Here is a 21,820-nt window from a genome sequence, read left to right on the forward strand (position 1 = left end):
ATGTGGCACATATACACCATGGAATACTATGCAGCCGCCAAAAAAACAATGAGTTCATGTCCTTTGTAGAGACATGGATGAATCTAGAAACCATGATTCTCAGCAAACTGACACAAGAACAGAAAACCAAACACCGGATGTTTTCACTCATAGGTGAGTGATGAACAATGGGAACACGTGGGCACAGGGAAGGGAACAACAGGCACTGGGCTAGGTGGGAAGGTGGAGGGGGAGAAGGGGAGGGACAGCGGGGGTTGGGGAGAATGGGGAGAGATAACACCTGGAGACATGCCTGATGTAGGCACCGGGTGGTGGGAGGTTGGGATGAAGACAGCAAACCACCACGGCATGTACGTACCTATGCAACAATCCTGCAGGATGCAGACAGTGCACATGTACCCCAGAGCCCAAAGTACAATCAAAAATAAAATTTTTTTTAAAAGGGGTGAAATTCAAGTAAACCACAGAAGCAACTAAGGAAAGTTAAAAATGTGGTGCTTATACTCTCACTGTCTTTCTGGTCTAGGATATTCTCCTCTCTTCTCTCCACATCTAGTGAGCTGAACTGTGTTCCCCAAAAATGATATATTCAAGTTTCTATGTATGATACCTGTGAATGTGGCCTCGGTTTGGAAATAAAGTCTTACAGATGTACTCAAGTTAAGATAGGAGCATACTGGATTAGGGTGGGCCATAATCCACCATGAGTGGTTTGCTTATAAGAAGAGGACACAGACACAGGGAAGGCAGCATGTGAAGTTGGAGGCAGAGAATAGAGTGACATAGCTATAAGCCAAGGAATGCTAGGATTGCTAGGAGCCACAGAAGCCCCAAAAGGGGCAAGAAACCAATTCTCCTTTGGAGACCCCATGAAGGAACCAACTGTGCTGACATCTTGATTTCAGACTTTTGGTCTTCTGAACTATAGGAGAAAAAAAAAAAAATTTTGTTCTAACCCACGGAATTTGTGGTATTTTGTAATCATAGTCCTAGGAAACAAATGCACAATGCATCTGTAGTCCAATGAAGACACAATTTAAGTTCCTCCAAGGCACATTCCTGACTAGTCCAGTGCACAGCACCCTTCTTTGTCTGAATTACTGGAGCATTACAAGATACAGTTTAAGAATAAGTAACGTTTCTCCCAGTAATTTGTACACTTCTTGTAGCTCAGGGACAGCATTTTCTTTTGAATCACACACCGCTCCCCTCTTGAACAGCCTCATCCTTGCCTCCTTTGAACACCTAGGAGTGGATTGTGGACAGCATGTACAAAATATGCATGAGCAATTACTATTCTTACTGACTGATCGAGGTGTATACCAGCAGAGAGGTGGTTGAGATAAATAGGAATAAACTAATAAAATAAATCTGCTTTTCCCCAACTGAATAAATAAGCAGAAATCATAGTTATTTACTTGCTTGACTAACCATAATCCATTATTCATTAAAGATCAGTTTAGCCTACATAGGTGTACCCTGAAGTTGGGGAATTTTGTACTAGTTTCATGTAGAGATTAATACATTCTTTGTTATGCATTCAAAATTATGCAGACTACAGACAAAACAATTTATGAAATTCTTAAACTTCAATCAAGATAAAACAATAAAGAATAAAATTATTGAACTCTCACTATTTCCCAAATTATATTCTAAATGAATTATTTAGTCATCTCAACAACTGAATGCAATAGGTCTTATTACTATTTGCCTAATATTGCCAAGGTACTATATAGCAAAATCAGTTGCAAAGGATATATCTGTATTCAAAATTTGACTGAGAGTTTCATTTTTCTTCCTGATTCTAGTAAAGTAGCACATGTGTAGGGGCAGGAGTTTAGGCAAAAGAAATTCAGTGGAAAAATTAAAGATTGCTCATTACCCCAGTTAACAAGTAAACAACACAATGACTAGAAAGGAAGACACCAAATATAATCAGGCACATAAATAAGAGGAATGAATTTTTATGTTAATTATTGTGCACATAATGAATGCAATAGTATGTGCTAATATTTATTGGTATCACATAGAAAACCACTTTCTCATAAAGTTGATGACTTAGTTCAAAGACATGTTAGAATAATTAGAATTAAAGAAGAAATTTTTGGCTTGTTTAGAAAGCCAGACTTCATAGAAACTCTAATTGAATTAGACTTAACTAATGCACTTAGTCATCATAAGTGAAATGTATTTTCTATAAAACAGACCCACAACAAACAGACCATTCATTTTGGTTACCATCTTTATTTTAAATTAATAATAACAAGAGAGAATATGCATACAATGTTAAGTTTGCAAAGACCATCATATGCAGTATCTTATCTAATTACCAAAGGATTGAGGGTCCAGGAAGCTGCTATGATTACCATCCTACACTTGTAGAAACTGTAACTCAAGAGATTAGTGTCCTATTTAAGGTTTAGAGTCTATCATGTATTACTAAATCTTACCATCCTTTTTTCCATTAATTAAACTCAGATTTTTAATTATTCAAACTTGGTGCTTTCTTCCTTCTCACCATTAAACCAAATCAGTGAGATTTTATAGGATATGTAGAAAAGTGCACGACATATACCCTGTAGATCCCCTCCACTTCTCTTTTTAAAAACAAAGAAAAATCACTTGGGAAGGCAACAATTGAATAGTATGACCCTGAAATCAGCAAAGAACTCTACGTTCACTGTTTAAATGGTCTCATTAAAAAATAAACACTTAATTTTAATTCATATCTTTAATCACACTAAAGGTCATCATCATAAATTTGCACATGAAATTACTAAATCAACATGAAGAATGAAACCCAATTAGGTCTTCATGTGTCACATATAATAAAACCATTTACATTAGTTAAATCTTTCAGGAGTACCTGCTTTTTAAAGATACTCTAGTTCTATATTGAGAAGTACATTTTCTAGGTGGCCTTTTTCAGCTAACATACATTTAAGCTTGCAGTCTTGTATTCCAGCTCCCTACCTTCTATTTCTCCCAACCATCCCACCCCAATTTATTATTATAAAATGGAGAAGAAGGTTCAGGGGGAGAAATATTAGCATATGCTATTCAGAAATAACCAAAAGAAAGTGCTGAATATGTCTAAATATTTTACTCATAAAAGTATGATATTTTACTTAAACCTAGACTAGTAAAGTTGTTTAAAAATTCAATCATCCATATATCAAAGCAAATTCTCAATATATCCAAGATTTAAATGTAAAAATTAAGGTGCTATAAGTACAAGAAGAAAAAGTAGGTAACTATTTTATAAATATTAAGGTTGGAACTGACTTTCTAACTGCAATACATACAAAAGAAGCTAGTGAGAAAACTTATAAGATTAATAAATGTGATCCTTGTTCATTCTTGTAGCTTCATTATTAAGCAGAGTCCTGACAGTAAAGTACTCAACCCACAAGTAGTCATTGTTACAAATGTTTTGATTTTTAAATATATTATAAAATCTATGATACCCAAAAGATTAGTGTCCTTAATTTATAAAACATTCTTATCAATCAATAAGAATTGGTTGCTTTTCAGGTTTATATACTTATGTAATATTCATTTAAGGTCTAAAATGAATACTTCTGTGATGAAAATTTTTCTCTGCTAACACTTTAAATTTTTCAGAACACTCTTTTGTACATCATCCTAGTCTTAGAATTGTATACTTTAGGCTCTTAATATTTTAGAATATGTAATTAATATTTGAGAGTATATTTTCAGAATAAATTTTTATAACATCTGACATGAAAGAATACTACAGGTCTGTGTGTTTTTCTTTAAATTTGTTCTTTAAAATTAAGGAGGATATTTACTGCCTATAGTTACTTCTCTACTCATATTAAGCAAGCTTCAGATATTTATATTTCACTACATATCTCAAACCAAACTTTTCAGCATTTTTATGGTTCACAATACAAATAGCTTCCCTGTTAAATTTGCTTCTCCTACCTCGTTTCTCAGAGAGTCTTACATAGCTTGTCCTTTTGATCTTATTTTGGACCTTCATTATTTTGCCCTGGCACAGACACTAGACTTTGGTCTCTTTTATTCTGTTTCCACTACCATGAGAGATTCTGTTTTGAACAATTTTTGTTTCAATTCTTACTACCCATCATTCATTAATTGACCATGAATATTTCCCATGATTTAAAGGTAGCAATGTAATAGACATTGAATATATCATAACTATGAAATATATGCTCTCAAGCTTTCTTTGTCATTTGGCTTCCAGTTTCTGGTTAACATCTCTCATTATTTGCCAGTTATTCAAAAGTAACACAAGATCAATGATCTATTTAAGAAATATGTACCATTTGTCTATTTACATCTAAAAATTTAAGCACTTTCTGTTTCCTGTTCATTTTACATAATTCCAAAAATGACTTAGTCACCTACTAGGCCATGACATCAAAAAGTTACATAATACAATCATTTGTCAATCTCAAGCATAATATTCTTAAAGTTCTCCCTTTTTCTTTGTAAATTATAAAGCAAATAGATCCCCAGTTCCATTGCAAGTCCTTTCCTACCATATTGAAATCCATGAAAAATCAAGAGCATATATCTAATAGGGACTTGTTCTTTGCATTTTTTCCACAGGAACCATATCTTTGGATTTAGTGAAATTTCTACAATTTGAAAAGTTTACCTACAAAAATGTAGTGACTTTTATCTGAAATTTATGCATAAATATTCTATATTAAGTTTTAGACATATGTGATAACATTCTATAAATGCCTCCTTTTGAATAAAAGAAAAAAATATGTTTAATCATTAGGGCACTTTCACTGGGAATTTCAGGGTACATTTCCTATTTTAGGCCTTGAGACTCTGAGATTCCCCTGAACTATGCTTATGCCAGTAGTACTAAAACTCAAACTAGAATGGTCTTTAGAAATAAAATGTAAAAAGATTTCTACCAAGGATATACAAAGGGTAGAGAAAACCACATAATCAAAAAAGTCTTTAAAAGTAAGTAGAAAGGTGGTAGCAGTAAAATATATTATACTTTCAAGTTTGCATCAAGAAGGCCCTGTTCTTTTCCATAAATATCTACCCCATTCACCCACCAAAATGACATTTGAAATTCTAAAAAGCAAATTCATTCCTTTGGTATAACTTGATAAAATATCAATATCCCTGAGAATATTGCAATATTTTATTTGTCGTTTTATCTTTAGTTTGAATGAGTTTCAGAATCATTTCTAAGAGTAAATTTTACTGCAAAAGTGGAAAGAAAAAGAGGAAGGGGGAAAGGGGTGGAAAAGGGCTAAGCCTGAAGCAGCCTGAACAATTCCAAACCATTAATAACTTAAACTCAAAACAAGCACACATAAGTTTAGTCCATGTATATGTCAGGAACCTGTAGTAAATTGCAAGTCCTGAAAATTACAATTTAGACTATGATAGGTATTAAAGAATAAGTAACAAAACATGCTAATTTGAATATATATTATTAAAATTTAACCATAACTTCAGCAATGGTTTAAAGATTTAGATAAACAAAAGGTTTTTTTGAGAGAGAGAAGAATTTTATCACTGACATTAGAATTGCTGGTGCATGATAACAATTAGAAGCACACCAACTTTCAGCTCATTGGTTATTTTTAAATTCTTTAGGGACAACGTATCCCCCTACTGCCTGCATCTAGGGTAATCTACTCCCACAGTCTTATTCCTAAAGTTAAAATTACTGAGTTTTTTCCATTTATACCTGTTGTGGAAAGTATAAGATATAACTTAAGTAAGTAAAATAAATGACCTTCTAATTTTGCCATTAACTTAAAAGATTGTCCAGGGCAAACTTAGATCAGTTGTGCTAACATGGTTGTTAAAGAAAATGGTGTACAAACCAGAATTTGTTCAGCAGAAATCCTGCAGATCAGGAGAATGGGGAGATATATTGAAAGTGCTGAAGGAAAAAAAAAAACTGCCAACCAAGAATATATCACCCAATAAAATTGTCCTTCAGAAATGAGGGAGAAATAAGAACTTTTCCAGACAAACAAGGGAGTTCATCACCACTAGACTTGCTTTACAGGAATTGATAAAATGTTATTTGAGCTGAAAAAAAAGCTCTTACTAATGACAAAAAATAAGAAAGTAAAAACTCAATGGCATAAGTAATACATACTCATTCTCAGAATTCTTCAACACTATAAGGTTGGTGTACAAAGTAATTTTAGCCCTACTAGGAGAGCTAAAAGACATAACTATTAAAAACAACTGTAGTTACAATAACTTGTTAAATTACAAAAACAACTGTACATTTTGACATCAGAATCATAAAAGGGGGAGGGAGGGAAATGTAGTTTCTATATGCAATTAAAGGCAAGTTGTTTACAGAGTAGTTGAAAATGGTATGGGTTGCCCCAGGATGACACCACCTCTAGAATAGTTCAAGGAAAGGCTGGACAAAGATGGCGATTATACAGGTTGTCCAAAAATGCTACTTAAGACTCCAAGTTGATATTCTGACCGTGACATTCTGAGATTCTAGCAAAGAACTGGCATTAACATTCTGCTAGCTTTTCTTATAGTTCAACTTCAACAACTTTGCTGATCAGTTCTTTTTTGTTTGTTTGTTTGAGACAGAGTCTCACTGTGTCACTCTGGCTGGAGTGCAGTGGCACAATCTCAGCTCACTGCAACCTCTGCCTCCTGGGTTCAAATGATTCTCTGACTCAGACTCCCAAGTACCTGGGATTATAGGCACATGCCACCACGCCAGGTTAATTTTTGCATTTTTAGTAGAGACAGGGTTCCGCCATGTTGGCCAGGCTAGTCTGATCAGTTCTTAAAATTGAGTTGAAACTTTTTTTTTTTGGCAATAATTTAGATGTACAATTAGTTATTCAGGGAAGAAATTCACTTTATTCTCCAATTTATTATTCTGGCAAATCTCATCCTGATACTAAAAAAGAGTTGCCCTAACTTGAATGTTATCTTTAATGCCATCGATTTTATACTACGGAAAGCAGCACCTAGAGTCTCTGGACATCAAATCCAAAGTCCTGGCTTTCCTTCTTAGGACAACCTCAGACCCCTAAACAAAATGTGCATACTAATATAGTATACACTTTTAAATAGTAAATCCACATTCCTTTTCAAGTATTCTACAATTCTTCAGACTTTTCACTAGTCTATAATGCTAGCCTTCTCTCACGTTCCCACACTTTTTCATTTATCTCTAAGATCCATTCAATACACTGCTTCTACTCTGCATTACAGGAAGCTGATCAATGCAATTAGTTCCCAGACTCCATCGACAACTGCCTTCTTCTTAGGTTTGGTCAATACAAGACACTGGTGGAAAACAGGAAAACAACGGGTTAGAAAGTAGAAGAAAGGGAAAAACCAGGATATATGATTGTGTGTGCATGTGCATGTGTGAGTGTGTGTGTGTGTTAAAATATATGTAACATAATATCCCTTTATTCTTTAGCTTTTCCAGCACCTTTGTAAAAGTTTCCTTGTTACTCTTAAGCTACCTCTTTCATTCCATTTTCCTTAATGAGCCTGACTGATAACACCCCATTCTCTGCTTTAACAGGGGTCTTATGTAATTCTAAAATGTGGGTTCAAAAAGCAAGTTGAAATCATCAAAAGGAGCTGTATTAATTTAAAGAAAACCTGTTCTACACTTGGTCTAAATCTTAAATGACTGCTTTTGTGGCCTCCTTCTGTCCCCCTCGCAATCTACTTTTAAGTCCCTCTCCACATAGCAAAGATTTCATTCTATTGAACCAAAATCTGCCTTCTGGAGTTTTTCTCCATTGGTCTGAGTTCTGTTATTTTGTGTCTCGTATCAAGATTAATCCCTTTGCCCTGTGACATTCCTTCAAGTGTTAAAAGATGGAAGTCCTGTCCTTCTGACCTTTTTCTTGTCAAACATCCCTAGAGTCTTCACAAATTCCTTCTATTAGAGTTCCACTGATGATTCCCGTTGGTTTTCTGCTATCTCTGTACTAGTGAGACACTAGTAGATACTAGCAGATACTTAACACAGACTTAAAGTTCACCTATTCCATGAGACTTTATCATGCTGACCAATTAATTAGAGGCCTAGTCCCTGATCTGTTGGGGCTGATTTGTAACTCTATTATTTCAATAAGCCTGGTTGTATAGTGTTAGCCTTCTCCACTAGATTGTATGTTTATGACGAGCAGGGATTGTGTCTTGACCACTTATTTTACCTTCCACAGTGCTTAGGACAGTGTATACGAGTATTAATAGTATTGTAGCAGTAAGTCACATATAGAAGAAACACAGAAAGTAACTTATGGAAGATCATGACATGATGCTCTGCCACCAGCTGTTGTACCGTTCCACAGTTCCGCATCTTTCCTCATGTTGTTACCCCTCACCTAGACTCTTCTGTTCTTCTTATCTTTATGGAAAACTCCTTTCTTCAAGATTCAACTTAAAAACCCAGCACTTTGGAAGTCCAAGGCAAGCGAATCGCCTGAGGTCAGGAGATCAAGACCAGCCTGGCCAACATGGTGAAACCCTGTCTCTACTAAAAATATAAAAATTAGCTGGGCATTGTGGTGGGCACATGTAATCCCAGCTACTTGGGAGGCTGAGGCAGGAGAATCGCTTGAACCTGGGAGGCAGAGGTTGTAGTGAGCTGAGATTTCATCATTATACTCCAGCCTGGGTGACAGAGTGAGACTCTGTCTTAAAAAATAAATAAATAAATAAAAATAAAAATAAAAAAGATTCAACTCAAATATCACTTATCCTGTCTATCTTTCTCCAGGCTTCCCTACCCTAGAAATTCGTTATGGAGAAGGAACCTTTGGTTTTGGAGTTAGGTAGATTTTATGCTTGAAGCTAGCCCAATTACCATTTGCCTGGATCAATTTACTTAGTGTTTTTATGGCTCAGTTTTTTTAAATATGAAGTTTAGGGTATTTACTTTGCTGAATTCTTGAAGGGTTTAATAAAACAGTAAATGTCAAGAACATTCCTGAAAGGCTGCCATATAGTGGACACTTAATATTTTTATCTCTATATCATTATGGCATTTATATCATTGTATTTAATTTTTGTGGGTGTCTCTTTGTTAAATTTTAGTTGAATCTTACTTTTGTATTCCCATAATAAAGCACTAAACAGAAAAGAAAAAAGGGGGCAAGTTGTTATCAGCTTAAAGTGACCTAGAAGGATAAGATACTTTATGTGGCCCTTATGGCAATTACAAAGCAAAAACTAATAGTAGTTCCAAAGATATAACAAAGAAAGAATAAAAGCATATAAACATAGAAATCTATCAATCAACAAAGGAAAACAGAAAGAGAGGAAGAAAGAAACAAATGAACTACAAAATAATCAGAATACAAATTACAATGTAACAGTAGAAAGTGCCTACCTATCAGTAATGACCTTTAATGTAAATGAATGAAATTCTCCAATAAAAAAACAGAGTGGCTGAATGGATTTAAATATATATATATATATATATATATATATATATATATACAAGTTTCAACTATATGCTGCCTATAAGAGATCTGCTTTACTAGTAAAGACACACATAGACTGAAAATGAAGGGATGAAAAAAGATAGTTTGTGCAACTTGCAACTGAAAGAGAGCAGAGGTAATTATATTTCTATAGGTCCAAATAGACTTTGAGTCAAAAACTATACAAAGAAACAAATAGGGGAGTTTCCAAGATGGCCAAATAGAGGCAGCTCCAGAATGCAGTTCACAGCAAGAGAGATGCAGAAGCCCAGTGGACTCCACAGTTCCAAACAAGGTACCAGGTTCATTTTGTGGGTCTGGTTGAACAGTGGGTATAAACCAAAGAGGGCAAGCTGAGGCAATGTGGGGCACTGCCGCACCCAGGAGGTGTGTGCAACTGACCAGAAGATCAGGGGCTCTCCCCCTCCAGGACTTCAGTTCAGATACTGCACTTCACCCAAGCCCTCCACAACCCACAGAACAGTGGCTCTTTGCCAGGTTCAAAAACCCTCATGAGCTGCCTGAACCGGGCTGAGCAGCAACTCTGGTGGTGCCAGGGTTGTCAGCACAGATCTAGGCAGAAGCACTGGCTGACACTGAGAAAGCCAGTGGGACAGAGCTACCTGCCCCCCAGAAAGAAAGGGAACTGAAAGCAGGGCATCAGGCAATATGTCTGGGAGGATCCCTCCCCTCCAAAGCCCAGTAGGCTGAAGCCCTCTCACTTGAGAGTATTGCAGCCAGCCCATCAGTTAGAGTGCGACCTGGAACTATCGAGCTCGGCAGGGGGAAGGGCAGCTGCCATTGCAGAGGCAGACCTAATCTTCCTGAATAAAAAAAAGAGATGCAGGAAATCTACACAGCAGCTCCACTGAATCCATGGCAGCCCAGCAGCGCCTCTGCCGGGAGACAAAGGAAAGGCCACCTCTCCAAGCAGCTACCTGAAATCAAAGCTAGATAAATCCAAGAAGATGGGAAGAAACCAGTGCAAAAAGGATGAAACCATCAAAGACCAGAACACCTTGCCCCAACCAAGGGAACGCAACTCCTCACCATCAAGGTGAAAAAACAGGATGGAGAACGAATTTGACAAATTGACAGAAGCAGGCTTCAGAAGGCATGTAATAACAAACTTCTCTGAGCTAAAGGAACATATTCTAACCCAATGCAAAGAAACTAAAAACGTTGAAAAACGGTTAGATGAAATGCTAACTAGAATAACCAGCTTAGAGAAGAACATAAATGACTTGATGGAGCTGAAAAACACAGCACAAGAACTTGGAGAAGCATACACAAGCTTCAATAGCCAAATCAATCATACAGAAGAAAGGATATCACAGACTGAAGATCAACTCAATCAATTAAGTGAGAAGGTAAGAAAAGGGGAAAAAAAGTGAAAAGAAATGAACAAAGCCTCCAAGATATATGGGATTATGTGAAAAGACCTATCTACACTTGATTGGTGTACCAGAAGATGATGAGGAGAAAGAATCCAAGCTGGAAAACACTCTTCAGGATATTATCCAGGAGAATTTCCCCAACCTAGCAAGGCAGGCCAACACTCAAATCCAGGAAATACAGAGAACACTTCAAAGATACTCCTCAAGAAGAGCAACCCCAAGGCACATAATTATCAGATTCACTAGGGTTGAAAAGAAGGAAAAAATGCTAAGGGCAGTCAGAGAGAAAGGTAGAGTCACCCACAAAGGGAAGCCCATCAGACTCACAGAAGATCTCTCAGCAAAAACCCTACAAGCCAGAAGGGAGTCCGGGGCCAATATTCAACATCGTTAAAGAAAAGAACTTTCAACCCAGAATTTCATATCTGGCCAAAATAAGCTTCATAAGTGAAGGAGAAATAAAATCCTTTATGGACAAGCAATTGCTGAGAGATTTTATCACCACCAGACCTACCTTACAAGAGCTCCTGAAGGAAGCACTAAACGCAGAAAAAAACAACCAGTACCACTGCAAAAAAGAGCCAAATGATAAAGACCAACAATGCAATGAAGAAACTGCGCCAACCAAAGAGGAAAACATCCAACCAGTAACAAAATGGCAGGATCAAATTCACACATAACAATATTATCATTAATTGTAAGTATACTAAATGCCCCCGTCAAAAGACACAGACTTCAAACTGGATAAAAAGTCAAGACCCAACAGGGTGCTGTACTCAGAAGACCCACCTCATGTGCAAAGACACACACAGACTCAAAATAAAGAGATGGAAGAAGATTTACCAAGCAAATGGAAAGCAAAAAAAAGCAAGGGTTGCCATCCTAGTCTCTGATAAAAAGGACCCTAAACCAACAAAGATCAAATGAGACAAAGAAGGGCATTACATAATAGTAAAAGAATCAATACAACAAGAAGAGCTAACTAACCTAAATATATATGCACCCAATACAGGAGCACCCAGATACATGAAGTAAGTTCTTAATGACCTACAATGAGACTGAGACTCCCACATAATAATAATGGGATACTTTAACACTCCACTGTCAATATTAGACAGATCAACGAGACAGAAAATCAACAAGGATATCCAGAACTTGAACACAGATCTGGACCAAGTGAACGTAATATACATCTACAGAACTCTCCACCCCAAATCCACATAATATACATTCTTCTCAGCACCACATCACACTTAGTCTAAAATCAACCACATAATTGGAAGTAAATCATTCCTCAGCAAATGCAAAAGAACGAAAGTCATAACAAACAGCCTCTCAGGCCACAATGCAATCAAATTAGAACTTAGGATTGAGAAACTAACTCAAATCCACACAACTTCATGGAAACTGAACAGCTAGCTCCTGAATATTGACGGGTTAAACAATGAAATGAAGGCAGAGATAAAGATGTTCTTTGAAACCAACGAGAATGAATATACAACATACCAGAATCTCTTGGACACATTTAAAGCAATGTCTATAGGGAAATTTATAGCAATAAATGCCCACATGAGAAGCAAGGAAAGATCTAAAATCGACACCCTATAATCAAAATTGAAAGAGCTAGAGGAGCAAGATCAAAAAAACTCAAAAGCTAGCAGAAGACAAGAAATAACTAAGATCAGAGCAGAACTGAAGGAGATAGAGACACAAAAAAACCTTAAAAAAATCAGTGAATTCAGGAGCTGGTTTTTTGAAAAGATCAACAAAATAGACAGACCACTAGCCAGATTAATAAAAAAGAAAAGAGAGAAGAATTGAATAGATGCAATAAAAAACAATAAAGGGGATATCACCACCAATCCCACAGAAATACAAACTACCATCAGAAATTACTACAAACAACTCTATGCATACAAACCAGTAAATCCAGAAGAAATGTATAAATTCCTGGATACTTGCACACTCTCAAGACTAAACCAGGAAGAAGTTGAAACCCTGAATAGACCAATAATAAGCGTTGAAGTTGAGGAAGCAATTAATAGCCTACCAACCAAAAAAAAGTCAGGTCCAGATGGGTTCACAGCCGAATTCTACCAGACTTATAAAGAGGAGCTGGTACCATTCCTTCTGAAACTATTCCATACAATACAAAAAGAGGGATCCTCCCTAACTCATTTTATGAGACCAACATCATCCTGATACAAAACCTGGCACTCAACTAAAAAAGAAAACCTCAGGCCAATATTGATGATAAACATCGATGTAAAAGTCATCATTAAAATACTGGCAAACTGAATGCAACAGCATATCAAAGAGCTTATTCATCAGGATCAAGTAGGCTTCATCCCAGCGATGTAAGGCTGGTTCAACGTACACAAGTCTATAAGTGTAACTCATCACATAAGCAGAACCAAAGACAAAAACCACATGATTATCTCAATAAATGCAGAGAAGGCCTTCAACAAAATTCAACAGCGCTTTATACTAAAAACTCTCACTAAACTATGTATCAATAGAAAGTATCACAAAATAATAAAAGCCATTTATGGCAAACCCACAGACAATATCATACTGAATGGAAAAAACTAGAGGCATTCGCTTTGAAATCTGGCACTACACAAGGATGTTCTCTCTCACCACTCCTATTAAATATAGTATTGGAAGTTCTAGCCAGAGCAATTAGGCAAGAAAAAGAAATAAAGGATATTCAATTAGGAAAGGAGGAAGTCAAATTGTCTCTATTTGCAGACGACATGATTGTATATTTAGAAGACCCTATTGTCTCAGCCCAAATCCCCTTAAACTGATAAGCAACTTCATCAAAGTCTCAGGATACAAAATAAAAGTCCAGATATCACAAGCATCCCTATACACCAATAACAGACTAACAAAGAGCCAAATCAAGAGCAAACTCCCATTCACAACTGCTACAAAGAGAATAAAATACCTAGGAATACAACTAACAAAGGATGTAAAGGACCTCTGAAAAGAGAACTACAAACCACTGCTCAAGGAAATAAGAGAGGACACAAACAGATGGAAAAACATTCCATGCTCATGGTTAGGAAGAATCAATATCGAGAATATATAGCCATACTGTCTAAAGTAATTTACAGATTCAGCGCTATTCCCCATCAAGCTACCATTCGCTTTCTTCACAGAACTGGATAAAACCACTTTATACTTCATATGGAACCAAAACAAAGCCTGCATAGCCAAGACAATCATAAGCAAAAAGAACAAAGCTGGAGGCATCACACTACCTGACTTCAAACTATACTACAAGGCTACAGTAATCAAAACAGCAAGGTATTGCTACCAAAACAAAGACTTAGACCAATGGAACAGAATAGAGGCCTTGGAAGTAATGCCACACATCTACAACCATCTTGTCTTTGACAAACCTGACAAAAACAAGCAATGGGGAAAGGATACCCTGTTTAATAAATGGTGTTGGGAAAACTGGCTAGCCATGTGCAGAAAGCAGAAACTGGACCCCTTCCTGACACCTTACACTAAAGTTAACTTCAGATGGATTAAAGACTTAAACATAAGACCTGACACCATGAAAACCCTAGAAGAAAATCTAGGCAATACCATTCAGGACATAGGCAAGGACTTCATGACTAAAACACCAAAAGCAATGGCAACAAAAGCCAAAATAGACAAATGGGATCTAATTAAACTAAAGAGCTTCTGCACAGCAAAAGAAACAATCATTAGAGCAAACTGGCAACCAACAGAATCAAAAAAAATTTAAAATCTACCCATCTGACAAAGGGCTACTATCCAGAATCTACAAAGAGCTAACACAGATTTACTAGAAAAAAATAAGCCCATTCAAAAGTGGGTGAAGGATATGAACAGACACTTTTCATTGATGTGGCCAAAAAACATATTTAAAAAATGCTCATCATCACTGGTCATTACAGAAATGCAAATCAAAACAACATTGAGATACCATCTCACGCCAGTTAGAATGACAATCATTAAAAAATCTAGAGAAAACAGATGCTGGAGAGGATGTGGAGAAATAGGAACACTTTCACATGTTGGTGGGAGTGTAAATTAGTTCAACTATTGTGGAGGACAGTGTGGTGATTCCTCAAGGATCTAGAAATAGAAATACCATTTGACCCAGCAATCCAATTACTGGCTATATATCCTAAGGATTATAAATTGTTCTATTATAAAGACACATGCACACATATGTTCATTGTGGCACTGTTTACAATAGCGAAGACTTGGAACCAACCCAAATACCCATCGATGATAGACTGAACAAAGAAAATGTGGCACATATATACCATGGAATACTACTCAGCCATAAAAAGGATGAGTTCATGTCCTTTATAGGGACATGGATGAATCTAGAAACCATCATGCTCAGCAAACTGACACAAGAACAGAAAACCAAACACCCCATGATTTCACTCATAGGCAGGTGTTCAACAATAAGAACACATTGACACAGGGAGGGGAGCATCAATCACACACTGGGGTCAGTTCAGGGGGAGCTAGGGAAGGGACAGCGGAGGGTGGGGAGGGATAACATGAGGAGAAATGCCAGATATAGATGATGGGGGGATGGAGGCAGCAAACCACCTTGCCACGTATGTACCTATGCAACAACCCTGGATGATCTGCACATGTACCCCAGAACCTAAAGTACAATTAAAAAAAGGAAAGAAACAAATAAGGTCATTACATAATGATAAAAGAATTAATACTCCAAGAAGGCGTAACTATTGTAAATAGATATGCACTCAATATTGGAGCACTTAAACACATAAAGCAAGTATTAAATGATCTGAAGGAAGAGATAGGCTTCAATACAATAATAGCAGAGACCCTCTTCTGACTTTCAACAATGGTTAGATCGTGTAGACAGAATATTAGTAAGAAAACATTAAACCTGAATTATACTTTTGTCCAAATGGACCTAACAGACATATATAGAATATTCTACCAGACAGCAGCAGAATACACATTCTTCTCAAGGACACATGAAACATTCACCAGGATAGATCGTATGTTAAGCCAAAAAAGCAAGTCTTAAAAAATGTAAGAGGATTGAAATTATTTAAAATATCTCTTCAAATCACAATGGCATGAAACCAGAAATTAGTAACGAGAGAAATCTAGGAATATACACAAATATGTGGAAATTTAAAAAACAATTACTGAGGGGAGGGACAGTGGGGGGTGGGGAGTTGGGGAGAGATCGCATGGGGAGAAATGCCAGATATAGGTGAAGGGGAGGGAGGCAGCAAATCACACTGCCATGTGTGTACCTATGCAACTATCTTGCATGTTCTTCAAATGTACCCCAAAACCTAAAATGCAATTAAAAAAAGAAAATTACTGAAACAACACAGAAGAAAATAAAAGAAGAAATATAAAATACCTTGAGACAAATGAAAATGGAAATAAAATATGCCAATACCTCTGAGATGCAGCAAAAGCAGTCCTAAGAGAGACATTAATGACAATAAATGTCTATATCAAAAAAGAGGAAAAGTCAAAATAATCTGACTACATCTTAAGGAACTACAAAAAGAATAAACTAAGCCCAAAGTTACCAGAAGGAAGGAAAGAACAAATATTAGATAAGAAATACATGATATAGATACTAGAAAATAAGAGAAAAAAATTAATGAAACTAAGTTTTTGAAAATAAAAACAATTTCTCAGCTAGACTAACTAGGAAAAAAAAGAAAATACTCAAATAAGGTCAGAAATAAAAATGGAGACATTACAACCGATATCATGGAAACACAGAGGATTATAATAAACCACTGTGAACAATTGTACATCAACTAATTGAAAAATCTATTAAAAAATATATAAAGTCTGAGATGTATACAACAAGCAGAGACTAAATCATGAAGAAATAGGAAAATCTAAGCCAACGAGTAATGAATAAGGAGAATACATAAGTAATAAAATGTCTCTCAACAAAGAAAAGCCCATGACCAGAAAGCTTCATTGCTGAATTCTAAAAAACATTTAAAGAACTAACACCAAATCTTTTCAAACTTTTCCAGAAATTTAAAGAGGAGCAAAGGACTTTCTAAGTCATTCAATAGGAGACTAGCATTATCCTGATACCAAAGCAATACAAATACACTGAAAGTTAAGAAAATCGTAGGTCAATATCCCTGATGAACCAAGATATAAAAATCCTCACCAAAATATTAGCAAACCAAATCCAAGAACATATTAAAAGAATAATTCACCGTGATCAGGTGGGATTTATCCCTGGGATGTTAGGATGTTTCAACATGCAAATCAATAAATGTGACATACCACATTACAAAATAAAGAATAAAAAGCATATGATCATCTCTACAGATGCAGAAAAAGCATTTGACAAAATTCAACACCATTCATGATTTTTCTAAAAACTCTCAACATATTAAATGTAGAGAGAATTTGCAACACATTAAAGACCATAAATGACAAAACTGTAACTAACATCATTCTCAACAGGGAACAGTTGAAAGCTTTCCTTCTCAGATAAGGAACAAAACAAGGTGCTCAATTTCCACCACTTCCTTTTAACATAATATTGGAAGTGCTGGCCAGATTACCTAGGCAAAAGAAAGGAAGAAAAGGCATCCTACTAGGAAAGGAGGAAGTGAAATTGTATTTGCTGATAACATTATCTATACATTAAAAAATCCTAAAGATTCCACCAAAAAACTATTAGAACTGATCAAAAAAAAAATTAGCACATTTGTAGGGTACAAAATCAACATACAAAAATAAATAACATTTCTATATATTAATAATGAACTATTCTCGGTGGCTGGCAAGATGGACAAATAGGAACAACTCCAGTCTGCAGCTCCCAGCAAGATCAATGCAGAAGGCAGGTGATTTCTCCATTTCCAGCTGAGGTACCTGGCTCATCTCATTAGGACTGGTTAGACAGTGGGTAGAGCCCATGGAGGGTGAGCCAAAGCAGGGTGGGGCATTGCCTCATCCCAGAAGCACAATGCGTCGGGAAACTCCTTCCCCTAGCCAAGGGAAGCTGTGGGGAATTGTGCCATGAGAAAGAGTGCACTCCAGCCCAGATACTATGTTTTCCGCAGTCTTCAAAACCCACAGACCAGGAGATTCCCTTGGGTGCCTATGCCAGCAAGGCACTAGGTTTCAAGCACAAAACTGGATAGCTGTTTGGGTAGACACCTAGCTAGCTGGAGGAGATTTTTTTTCATTCACCAGTAGTGCCTGGAATGCCAGTGAGACAGAACCCCTCTCCTTTCCCCTAGATCAAGTGTTCTAGCTTAGCGGATTCCACCCCAATGGAGCCCAGCAAGCTAAGACCCAAGGGCTTAAAATTCTTGCTACCAGCACAGCAGTCTGAAGTCAACCCAGGATGCTTGACCTTGGTGCGGAGAGAAGCACCCAGCATTACTAACGCTTGAATAGGCAGTTTTCGCCCTCACAGTGTAAACAAAGCCACTGGAAGTTCAAACTGGGCTGAGTCAACCACAGCTCTGCAATGCCACTGTAGCCAGACTGACTTTCTAGATTCCTCCTCTGTAGGCTAGGCATCTCTGAAAGAAAGGGAGCAGCCCCAGTCAGGGGCTTGTAGATAAAACTCCTATCTCCCTGGGACAGAGCATGTGGGGGAAGGGGTGGCTATGAGTGTGGCTTGAGAAGACTTAAATGTTTCTGCCTGCTGGCTCTGACGGGAGCAGCAGATCTCCCAGCACAATGCTTAAGCTGTGCTAAGGGACAGGCTGCCTTCTCAAGTGGGTCCCTGACTCCCGTTCCTCCTGACTGGGAGATACCTCCCAGCAGGAGTCAACAGACACCTCATACAGGAGAGCTCCAGCTGGCATCTAGCGGTACCCCTCTGAAATGAAGCTTCCAGAGGAAGGAACAGGCAATGTACATATCTCAATTAAAAAGTTCTTTATTGCAAAAAAAATAGTAACAATCATCTGAGCCTTCAGAGAGTCATAATTTTTTTTTTTTTTTTTTTTTTGCCAGTGGAGGATCTTGCTTCAACGTTGATGGCTGCCAACTAATCAAAATGGTAGTTGCTGAAAGTCAGGGTGGCTGTAACAAATTAGTAAAATAAGACAACAACCAAGTTTGCTACATTGATTCTTCCTTTCACAAGATTTATCTGTAGCATGTGATCCTATTTGATAGCTTTTGATCCACAGTAGACCTTCTTCCAAATTTGCAGTCAATCCTCTCAAAACCTGATGCTGTCTTATCAACTAAGTTAATGCAGTATTTTAAATCCTTTCTCACCATTTCAATAATGTTCACAGCTTCTTCAGCAAAAGGAGTTTCCATCTCAAAAATCACTCTTTTTGTTTATTCATAAGAAGCAACACCTCATCCATTCAAGTTTTATCATGAGACTGTAGTAATTCAATCACCTCTTCAGGCTACACTTCTAATTCTAGTCATCTTGCTATTTCCACATCTGCAGTTACTTCTTCCACTGAAGTCTTCAGCTCCTCAAAATTATCCCAGAAGGCAGGAATCAACTTCTTCCAAAGTCATGGTAATACTAATATCTTTTTTCTCCTATAAATCTCAAATACTCTTAATGCAACCAGAATAATGAATTCTTTCCAGTAGGTTTTGAATTTACTTTGCCCAGATCAATCAGAGAAATTCACTATCTATGGTAGCTATAGTCTTACAAAATGTATTTATTAAAAAATAATACTTGAAAATCAAAATAGATGTTGTGTTAGCAGACATGAAAACAATATTAATCTCCTTGTAAATCTCTGTTGGAGCTTTTAGGTGACCAGGAGCATTGTCAATGAGCAGTAATATTTTCAAAGAAATCTATTTTTTGAGCAGCAGGTCTCAACAGTGGGCTTAAAATATTTAGTACACCATCCTACAAATAGACATACTATCCTCCAGGCTTTGTTGTTCCACCTATAGAGCACAGGCAGAGTAGATTTAGCATAATTACAGGACCCTTAAGATTTTCAGAATGATAAAAGAGCATTGGCTTTTACTTAAAATCACCAGCTGCATTAGCCCCTAACAAGAGAGTCAGACTGTCCTTTAAAGGTTTGGAGCCAACCATTGACTTTTTTTTCTCTAGCTATGAAAGTCCTAGATGATACCTTCTTCCAATATAAGGCTGTTTCATCTACATTAAAAATCTGTTCTTTAGTGTAGTCACTTTCATTAATTATCTTAGCTATATATTCTGGACAGCTTTCTGCAGCTTCTCCATCAGCACTTGAGGCTTTACCTTACATTTACTTATATGTTATGGATAGGTATCTTTCCCAAAACTTCATGAACTAGCGTCTGCTGGCTTTAAACTTTTCTTCTACAGCTTCCTCACTTCTCTCAGCCTTCTTAGTATTGAACAGACTTAGGATCTTTTTTGGATTAGGCTTTGGCTTGAGGAAATGTTATGACTGGTTTGATCTTCTATTAAGATCACTCAAACTTTCTCCCTATCAGTAATGAAGCTGATTTGCTTTCTTCTCATTTGTGTGTTCACAGGAGTAGCACTTTTAATTTCCTTCAAGAACTTACCCTTTTATTCACAACTTGGCTGATGGTTTCACACAAGAGGCCTAGCTTTCTGCCTATGGCAGTTTTCAACATGCCTTCCTCACTAAGCTTAATCATTTGTAGCTTTTGATTTAAAGTGAGAGACATGTAAGTCTTTCTTTTACTTGAATACTTAAGAGTGCTTTCAGGGCTATTAATTGGTCTAATTTTCTACTGTGTGTCTCAAGGAATAGAAATTCCTGAGGAGAGGAAAGAGATTGGGGAATGGCCCATTAGTGAAGCAGTCAGAATATACACAACATTTATTGACTAGATTCGCTATCTTATATGGGTGCAATTTGTGGTGCTCCAAAACAATTATAATAGTAACATCAAAAATCACTCATCACAGATCATCATAACAGATATAAAAATAATTTAAAATTTATAGATAGTTCAAGAGTGACCAAAATGTAATACAGAAATGCAAAGTGAGCACACACTGGTGGAAAAATGTCACTGATAGATTTCCTCAATGCAGTCTTTTCACAAATTTTCAATTTGTAAAAAGCATGTATCTGTGAAACACAATAAAACAAAGCACAATAAGATAAAATGAATTATGCTTATAAATTATGCTTGTAAAACCTTAGGGAAGTTCCTCAAAAAACTGAAAAGAGAACTACCATATGATCCAGTAATCCCATTTCTGGGTCTGTATCCAAAGAAAGTGAAATCAATATGTGAAGAGATATTTGCACATCCATGTTCATTGTAGCATATTCACAATAGCCAAGATATGGATTAATCCCAAGTGTTCATCAATTGATAAAGGGATAAAGAAACTATGATCTATATATACAATGGAATACTAGTCAGCCTTTAAAGGCAAGGAATTACTGTTATTTGGGATGACACCAATGAATCTGGAGGACACTATGCTAAGTGAAATAAACCAGGCACAGAGAAAGAAATACCTCATGATCTTACTTATGTGTAGGCTCTAACGAAGTTGAACTCATAGAAGTAGAAAGTGAAATGATGGTTACCAGAGACTGTAGGTGAGTGGAGGGTGGGAGGATAGGAATGGAAAATTGTTGGTCAAAGGGTACAAAGTTTCACATAGGAAGAATAGGTTTTGAGGTCTTTTGCACAGCAGGGTGACTTTAGTCAATAATATTGTGTTAAGTATTCCAAATGTCTCACCATAAATTATATGTACACAATGTGATGAATATGTTAATTAGCTTGATTTAATCATTCCACATTGTATATATCTATTAAAACATCACATTGTGCCTCAGAAATGTATACAGTAATGGTTGTTAATCAAAAATAAAATTTTTGTATATATTCTTGCCAGTATTACAGAGATCATATTAGACATTTCTTCATCTGACCAGAGAGGAAACATCTTGCTGAAACACATGTAAATTTAACCTTACAACCAGTTTG

This window comes from Sapajus apella, unplaced genomic scaffold, assembly GCF_009761245.1.
Source record: "Sapajus apella isolate SASKATOON/1434 unplaced genomic scaffold, GSC_monkey_1.0 scaffold28, whole genome shotgun sequence".
NCBI lineage: Eukaryota > Metazoa > Chordata > Mammalia > Primates > Cebidae > Sapajus > Sapajus apella.